Source organism: Alligator sinensis, unplaced genomic scaffold (genome assembly GCF_000455745.1).
Source record: "Alligator sinensis unplaced genomic scaffold, ASM45574v1 scaffold709_1, whole genome shotgun sequence".
Taxonomy (NCBI): domain Eukaryota; kingdom Metazoa; phylum Chordata; order Crocodylia; family Alligatoridae; genus Alligator; species Alligator sinensis.
In genome coordinates, this window is record NW_005842208.1 from 505044 (window position 1) to 514391 (window position 9348).

Genomic DNA, 9348 nt, shown 5'->3' on the forward strand with positions numbered 1-9348 from the left:
GGGGGCGCCCACAGCTGGGGTGCAGGGAGGGGGCCATGTCTTGTTGCTCGCTCTGCCTCTCAGCCTGGCTTCTTCCCCGACCAGTCACCAGCACTGGGGCTCTGTCATGCTGGGTGCTGGCCAAGCCCAAGGTCACCAGAATTAGAGCCTTGTCACTGCCCCGGGCCAGCACCCCCCAGCCTGGGCATGGGCTGCCTGTGGGTAACTTTCCTTCAGTCCCACCCTGTGATTTGTTCCTCCTCTCCCAGTCCCTGTCCCGCCTCCACCCCTCCTCTGCCCAGCCCCCCCACCTCTCTCCTACCGCTCCCACTGACCCACCGACCGCCTGCTTGGAGTGGTGCCGCCTGCCTCTGGGACAGAAGGATTTTAGGAACTCCAGGTCCTAAACCTTTGGGGGTGCTGCTCACATTTCCCCCACTGCCCCCCTGTCCTGGCAAGGGGGGGGGAGGTCTGACCTGCCTTTGGGGTACCACACAGCGCCAGGCTCGTCACTCCAGCAGGAGTGTGGGGGTGTCTGGACGTGGTCTGGGGAAGTCCCCTGCAGCACGGTGAGTCTGAGCGCCCCGGGTTAGCGCAGATGCGCAGCATGCTCACGTAGTTCCCAGGATTTCCCCATCTGGGCTTGCTGGGGACACCGATCCCCAGGTGCCCAGTTCCCATGTGGGGCTTTTCTTATCCAGGTTAAGGAATAGAACTCGGGTGTCATGTGTCCCAGACCCCTGCTCTAATCCACCCAACCCCACTGCCTTCCCAGAGTGAGGAGAGAAACCAGGGGTCCTGGCTCTCATCGGATGCTCACTGACCCAGCTCCCCTCCCAGTGTTGAGGAGAGGCGATGAGGGATTTGCTGTCAAGGGCTGCTCCAGCGGCACCCAATCTGGTTGTGGGGGCCTATAGGGCATTTAATCTCATATGCATCTGAGTTGGGGGGTATCCCCTTCCCCCTGTCCTCCTTCCCCTAGTGCCTGGAATTGTTTGGGGGTCCCATTTGTGATGGGGGATTCCTGCCTGTTTCAAGGGGCAGTGTGGGGGCAAATCTCCATGGGACCCTGCCTAGTGCCCCCTGAATCCTTCCTTTTCCCTGGGTACCACCTTGGCATTCCAGCCTGGACAGTTGGGTCCCAGATGTGCCCAGGGGGTGGTGGCCCTGTACAGAGCTATGCTGAGAGGCACAGATGGGTGGCCTGGTGGGGTGCCCGGGGGTCCAGGGCCCTGCAAGGGCAAGAGCTTGAAGGGACACATGAGACAAAAGAGACTGCAACAGGGAGGGGAGGGAGGGCAGACAGACGGATGGATGGACACAAAAGAAAGGAGAGGACTATGCTGGTGGGCACTCAGCATTGGGCCCAGCCATGCAGCAGCCTCTGGGGTGAGAGCCTCCCTGTTGTTATATTATTAATGGTAATGTAAGAGCCTGAGCGCCATCCACGTCTCTCAGCAGAAGGGCCCTGGCCGGCTCCCAGTATAGAATAACCAGTTGCATTGGCCACCCTGAGTGTCCCAGGCACTAAGCCATCTGTGCCAGTGGGACCCTTAATAATAATAATAATAATAATGATGATGATGATCTTAAACTATCCTCCTTATAGGAACCATGTCATCAACCCTGCTCATCAGGCCATCTTTAACAATAATGTCCTCGTCAGAACTGCAAGAAACACATTCATCCCATTATTTGTAGTGATAGCCTTTGGGTTCACTTTAATATTCCTAATAATAATAATATTCTAGAACTCAATCATATCCACAGTGGTAATGCTTTTAATCTTACTATCATACCTATAATAAAATTGTTCTTAAGGATAATAGTCTTGATCTTATTTTACTATATGCGACTTATTTTAACAAGCATATCCTCAATAATATTCTTGCCATCATTAGTAATATTAATAATAATAATAATAATAATAATACTGATTTTGAGTAATAACCACAAAGATTACAACTAGAATATAAAAGAAAATGAGGAATAAAGAAGGCTTCTAATAATAACGCATTTAGATCCAGAAACTGGCAGCCAAGTACTGAAATAATGGCAAATAATAACAACAGTAATTATGATGATAATGACAACAGTGATGATGTGGGACCCACTCACCACCAGTCCCAGGAGGGACAGGGCTAGTGTCCATACACGGAAGGGCAAGGAAAGAATGAAAAAAAGGACAGAGGGGTGATGGAGGGGAGAGCAAGGGAGTGGGTCGGGGAAGAAGCTACTGGCAATGGAGAGCTGGGAGTAAAGGCGGAGGGGAGGAGGAAGAACAGGAATGCAGGGGGTGAGGAGGAAGAAGGGGTGCAGAAGTGAGGAGGGAGCACAGGGGTGTGTGGAAGGCATTCAGGGGGTGGTGAGGGAGTAACCTAGGGAAGCCAGAGTGGTTGCCTAAGAGCAGCAGCCTGGAAAGGAGGAGGAAGAAAGGAGTGAAAGAGAATGGGTGTTAAACAGGGTAGATGGACAGATGGAGGGGAAGGCAGGTGATAGATGTGTGCCTCTCCCATGCTCTCCCAAGAATATGGGGTGCTTTGATTTTATGTAAGCCAGGGGGGTCAGGGGCTTTGCCTCCTCTGCCAGCTGAGATCTCTGCCCACCAGGGGATTCTGGCACCCAGCCTGCACCTCAGCCAGTTCAGAGATCAACATCTCCCATGCCCTGAGCCCTGTGAATCCCGCTTCCTTTCTCCCTAATGGGTGAGGACTGGGAGCCAGGCCACCTAGGTTCTACCCCAGCTCAGAGAGGGGAATGGGGTTTGGTGGGAGAGATCTAGGGGAGCTGGAAGCCAGGACCCTGGGTTATTTCCCTGCTCCGGGAGCAGCGTTTGGTCTGGCAGGTTCGAGCAGAGCCCCAATGCTTGTTTTCTTCTACATAGTGCAGGAGAGTCAGACCTGCTGTTAAGAATCCCAGTGGAGGCGTGTCTGGATTTGTGCTAGGTTGAATGTGAGGAATAATTATGCTATAGCGCAGTGCCCTGTGCTGCGCTTTTTCACCTCGCAATTCTACTGAATGCTAAATACTGAGGAATAACTGTAATTCCCAGCCTGCCTTTACAGTTTGGAACAAGCTGAGTGTGGCCGACGTAGAATGTATTTGAATTGATAAAGAATATGCAACAGTCTGTGACCTGATTGTACCAAAAATAAGAAATGGATTGAAATGATAATTTGAAACGAATAGTCTAGAATTTTGATAGCAATGAAATTATGTAATAGATTTGTGAATGATTGCCAATGGACTGTTAATACAATTCGTTATTGATAGTATAAATTATTATTAGCAATAATAATGATAATTTCTCCTAGCTTTGTTAACAATAAGACACCATCAATAAGCAGAAAACCTTGGATTATTTATAATAGTCTATTATGATTAATATTAGTATGAGAATATTAGTATGTAACAATTTATGCTGGGAATAAATCACCACTTTAACTGTTACTAACAATACTTTCTAAGGGCTGGTAACAGTATTAAAAAGCAGTGATAATTTCACAGTAAACCAAATATGATATTATTATTCTTGTTATTTGGATAAAATAACAGATGTTAAGTAATGTCAGAAATACACAAGTGCCTTGAATTGTTCATAATAATTCCTAAAAAATAAATAGTCAAGGCTGATATAGTTATAAATTGCTGGTTAATATTTTTAGTGGTAAACGAAAAGTTAATATTTTCATAGTTAATATCAACTAATGGCCTCTTGAGGATAATAGGGAAAATAATCATTAGAAAACAGTGACATTCACATTAATATTAAATAATAATGCAGATATGTTGGACATTATTAAGTGATGGGTTATCATTGTTCATAATAGGAAATAGAAGATGATTGGTAGTAAAAATGTAAATGAAGACTTTGGAATGATCAATAATAATTGGAATATACAATAACTGTAATAACAGCAAAAATAATGTCATATTACCGAAATGCACAACATCTTAACAACATCAGCAAATATATTAATACATTTAACTTGGAATTATTATTAAATTGTTTATAATTAAATGTGTAATTAAAATATTGTTGCATTATAATAGCATAACGTCAAAATAATGTTTGCAGTAAATTAACCTGAAGTTAATTATCCAATAGATCATTGTATGAGGACTGAGGGTGATATTAATAAAGAGTAACTGCATTTCTGAAACTATTGTAATTAATAGTATTTTATTTTGCATGCAATTACATTAATTCAATTACTGACTGTATTAGTAAAGACTAATAGTCCTCATAGTAATCCTATTTAATAATTCAGATTTTTGCAGTAGCACTGATAAAACAAAAAGGAATAATGAATTAGCAATATTTGAAGTGTTTAGCAATAATTTATTATAATCAGCAATATATTTTAAAGCCATTATTGTTAAGATCATTTTATAAATATGATAATACATCTTTTAGCTTTCATAAGCATCATAAGTAACATGAAACACATATGGGAACTAAAATATTTTAGAACTATCCATTGCTAGCATCCTAGAAAAGATCTCTGGTTTATCTTAAAAAAATTATGTGATTGTAATTTAGACAAAAGCAGTAATGTTAGCAGAGAAGCATTAACAGCAGTAACTGTAAAAGAATTCAGAATAATTCTTAATGATATCTATCATTATAGCAACATAATAATAATCTTCTTGATAACATGTTAATAATAGCAGCCTTGCCGTTAAAAATCTTCTCAGATGCATGGAATAGTACCTATTCTGCTTTGTGAGAATTATGATTAGTAATAATATTACTTTGTAAATGCTTGTCAAATTTGGGACACTCTCCTGCAATAATTGAATATACAGATTTCTGAGTAAAAATAGTAATAACAAAATTATAATTTATCAATGCAGTATTTTCTATTTATTATTTATTAAGGACATATTTAGTATTACTGCATTTATTATTGATAAGCAATTGAGGGTAATATTTTATCATAGCAATACTAGACTGTTATTCCTAATAACAGCACACTTGCCGTTCTAAAGCATTTGTCTGGCTACACCACCCCCACCCGTGAGGAGACACCATTGTAGTGAAGGACTTTTTCCCCCCAGGGTGAGTGCTGTTCTGTGTCTGTGGGGCCAGGGAAATGCCTACCTGCATTGCTATTCTGATGAATAACAATAGTTATGATGATTAATCAATCAATCGATCATAAATCATGAAATAATTATTGCTCAATACCAATTACTAATAATTACCTGTAATTAGACTCTTGAGGATTCCTTCTACCACCCCCACCCTCACCCAAGTAGCCCAGATTTGACGGTGCCAGTGGTGGCATCTAGAAGCACTGGATCCATTTTATCCATGGGGAGGGTGATTGAAATGTTTCCTTTGACTGGGGTCAAACACCTAGATCCACCCTGGCTCTCTGGCAACCCAACTCTCACCGGCTTCAGTGGGCTTTTAAGAGGTAGGGCAACCTTTGGAATCCCTACTGGGCTGAGACTATTCTGGTGAGGTCAGATGCCAACATGTCTGGGGACAAAAGGCTCAGGGGAGCAAAAGGTCAAAGCATTTAATCTAAGTTGGGGTTGGATCCATTTAGGAAGGAGACTGGGACACTGTGCCTGTGATAGCAGGGGACTTGTTCTGCAGGTCTGGGATGCTGCCTGGCCTGCGTTCCTATGATTCATCTCAAATCCTGATGCAACGCAACGTGATGCAGCGCGATGTGACATGACACAGTCAAAGCAAAATGTTTCCACTTTCCTGAAAGGTTTTGCTGAGGTTGTTTTGATATTTCCCATGTAAACTATTCCCAGCAGTTTTGTTCCCGAGGAAATGCCAGGTTTCCTTTCTTACCCAGAGCCACCAGTTGGAAAGGCCACATTATGCCACAGAAGAGCAAGGCTGAATTTGTGCTCTACCTCCCCTGTTGGATCTCTGTGTAACTGGAAAGTTGAGCAGCACTGGTGTAACTTTCCGTCTGCATGCACATACTCTGGGATAAATACCAGCCTATTCTGGGGAGCAGCTAACCTGCTCTTAAGTTCATATGTAATCTTTAAGTACAGCACTTTAACTGCAGCAGGAGAATTAGAACGCTAACATTTTGGGGATAAGAACAGACCAGAGGGCTTCTAGAATGAGAGAGCTAAGATGTCATAGTAAAGCTGTTGGAGAAGATTGTCCAGGATAAAAATGATGCTGGAATTCCCCCTCGCTGAAAGGAAATACCATTTACTGGATTACATATTCCTGCTTTCATTCCTTTATTGTGAAGGCAGCAAATACATATTTTTCTTTCAGTGACATTCTTGGCCCATCTGAATAAAACGGGGCAGAAGTGAATGGAAAGGAAATTCTTCCCATGGGAAAAAATTTCCTTTAGAAGGAAGGAAATATAGTCCTAAAAGGGCAGAAAGCCGACAAAGCCCCAATCCCAGTGACTCTGGGCCTGGGTAGTGCCCATCACAGACAGGGCCCTGATCTTGTCATGACCCTCTTGACTCTTCAGTAATAAAGATCAGTAAATAGCAAAGCCCATGGCTCTGCATTCTGCTCCCGTCCGGCAGCCTGCAAGTGTACTGGCAGCAGCCATCCTGATCCCTCCCTGGGGATGGCGCGGCACAGAGTGCGCTGTTTATTTTTCCCACACTGGGGTCAAATTGTTCCTATAAAGCTGGAAACCTAACTCCTGCGGCTCGTGAGTCGGCAAGAGGCTGCTCAGCTCTTTGAAGATTCAAGCCCTGGGGTCCAGATCCCTGGTGGGAGTAATTCAACTGAGTTCCACTGGAATAGTGCTAGGCAGTGGCAGGTGGCTTGTCCGTGGAGCTGCGTAACCCTGGTTGGGACAGATGTGCTCCATGATCATTGACCTATTGAACCCCAGGGGTGCTGCCATGCCTCAGTTTGTTGGGGACTGTGGCTAGCTGAGATTAGGCCAGGGTTTAAGTGGAGAGTGCAGGGTTTCCAAGGCCAGGACTGGGACCATGAGTGAGGTGCCCTGACAAGCCATTAGCCCTGTGCCCTGCCTCAGTGGTCCCAGTGGGGCACCATGAGTTGCCTGCCAGGTGCCAGAGGTACCAGCTCCCTGCACCATTGATCACTGACTTAGTCCAATTGAAATGTTATCTAGTTAACCATGACAATTTTTATATGATAATGAATGTACTAGTGTTATGCCAAGTCATTCAGTATTTGTTTTCCAATTGATTTATTAATACAATGGTGCTTATTCCATGGTTATTAATTAATACAGAATTAAGTATCTCTTAGAGATACTAAAGTATCTATAGTAAAGTTCTGATAATTTAGATAATATAAGCTAATTATAGCTTATATTAGCTTATTAACCTTTCAAATTTTTTGTTCATTAATTTATTAATGTTTGCCAATTAATTTACTGAGAATCTCTAATTAATATTCTGTTTTTGCTGAAAAATTTACACATTTGTATTACATGTTTACCAATTAATGTGTTTTGTACTAATGATAAATGGTATTTATTAGCAAATAATTAATAGTGACTAACAATTATTATTATTTATTAGTTCAAGAAAATGAATACTAAATGTATACAAATAGCTAATAAATTACCACATCTGCATACAATTCGTTAGTTAATTGATTTATGAACTATTCAACTATTATTCAACAATTAAGTCAACTAACTTACAATTTATTAGCTTTTTGAGTTGATAGTTATATTAGCTAAATAATTCTTTTAGCTGATTTCTTAATTGTTGTTTCTTAAACATTTCATTGTTAACTATTAATGACTAATTATTTAGCTGTTATAGAAAATAATTGACTATTATTCTTGATGTATTGATTACTACATATAAATTATTAGTATATACTAGGCTTTTACCTTGAGAACAATTAAGGACAGTAAAATATCCTCCCTTGCCTCTCTTTATCCTGCCTGCACCTTTAACCTATAAGCACGTGATGAAGGTTTGTTGGCAAATGATGAATAGGAGCATGGCTGGAAGGATAGCTGGCCAGAGGGATGCACCCAGGCTGGAGATTTCATATGCACCCTCCACACATTTGTGTAGGTGGATGGAGGTAGGGGTGGGGAATGATAGGTTGGTCTGGCTCTCTAAATCCGCCTAGCTCCTGGTAAATCACATGGGTGATTTGGGCCCTGGTTTCAGTTCTCCTTGGGGTTATTTCAGAGTTCCCCCTGACTACAGTGGGTTCAGGGCTGGATCTTGGCATCTCTCCATGGACACTGGAGCAGCTTCTGATTCAGGCCAGGCGAAGAGGTCCAGCCCTCCACATATACATGGGGCTGATCTTCAGAACCCACCCCAAAAGCCAGGGCCTCCCTGCTCCTGCCCTGGCAGCTCCATTGTCTGCCCCTTGCCCTGCAATCCTGTCTTGTTTGGCAACATTAGAAATTCCTGACTGCAAAAGCTGACGGTAATGATAGTGTTAGGGCTGAGAGCGTCTCTGCGGGACCCTACCTATGGCAGCAGGGGCTGGGGCCAAATTGTAAGGAAGATTGATGCCCCGTGTCAGTCTGTCCTGCCAAGCATTTGGGAATGTCGGTGGGAGGGAGGAGGGGAGCGGGGGCAGCAGGGGGAATGCTTCTGTCGGAGCATGAAATGGAGAGACAGCCGCAGAGGTGCTGGGAGATTTGCGCCTTCACCTTCACAGTCCCTGTGGGTCTGGCCCTTTCCACAGAATTGTATTTGCAACGGCAATTAGCTACATTTACAGCGTGGGCCCCATGGCTCCAAGTCATGGAGGGCGCCAACTCCCGGAGGCACCCGGGGCCTGTGAGAATCTGGCCGTTGTTTCCAACACCAGGGAATTGCCACAGGTGGCAAAAGCATTATATCAGCATGCTTCATTCCAACTCTCTTGTCCCCGTTCTTTTTGTTTTGGCTTTTAGATGGCAGCAAAACACCTGTAAAATATCAAAATACTTGCGTTATAATCTGAAAGTCCAAGCAGAAAGGAATCTAAGGGACGAAACATTTCAGTCTTGTCATAACAAGCTGAAATGATTTATTTTGCTTCTTTCCTGCAAACAAATTCATCCAAACTGGCACATTCCTGGGAAATGTTTGAATTGGAGTGGGGGGCCGGGGGGGAGATGCATTTTCCAACAGGAAACGGGTTGCTTGGAAAGGTGTTTGATTGGCTCCAATGGCATATTTAACAGACCTGTGCTATTTCATTTATTCATGGGGTTCTAGGCGACATCAAGTCCAACTTTGCTCCATATCTTAAAGGATCTGTTTTTGAAATGAATGTTAAGGCATAAACAAATGATTCAGGTGAAGCATAAGGTCTCAGGCAATTCATCCTATCCTCATGGAGGGAGTGCTGAAGGTTCAAGGTGGGTGCATTAAGGTTTTTGTTCACAACAATTAATTTAACTCCCTTTTCCAACCACCATT

At 43.3% G+C, this 9348-nt stretch overlaps 1 protein-coding gene across 2 annotated transcripts in view; it reads left to right on the plus strand.

Annotated features, from left to right (window-relative positions):
* The first annotated feature begins 34 nt into the window (after positions 1-34).
* Positions 35-9348, plus strand: part of LOC102383297 (netrin-1-like) — a 27719-nt gene continuing 18405 nt past the window's right edge. For both annotated transcript variants that reach the window (XM_025207764.1, XM_025207765.1), the window contains exon 1: positions 35-548. The gene's annotated coding sequence lies outside the window, so the exon portion shown is untranslated. The remainder of the gene's footprint in view (positions 549-9348) is intronic.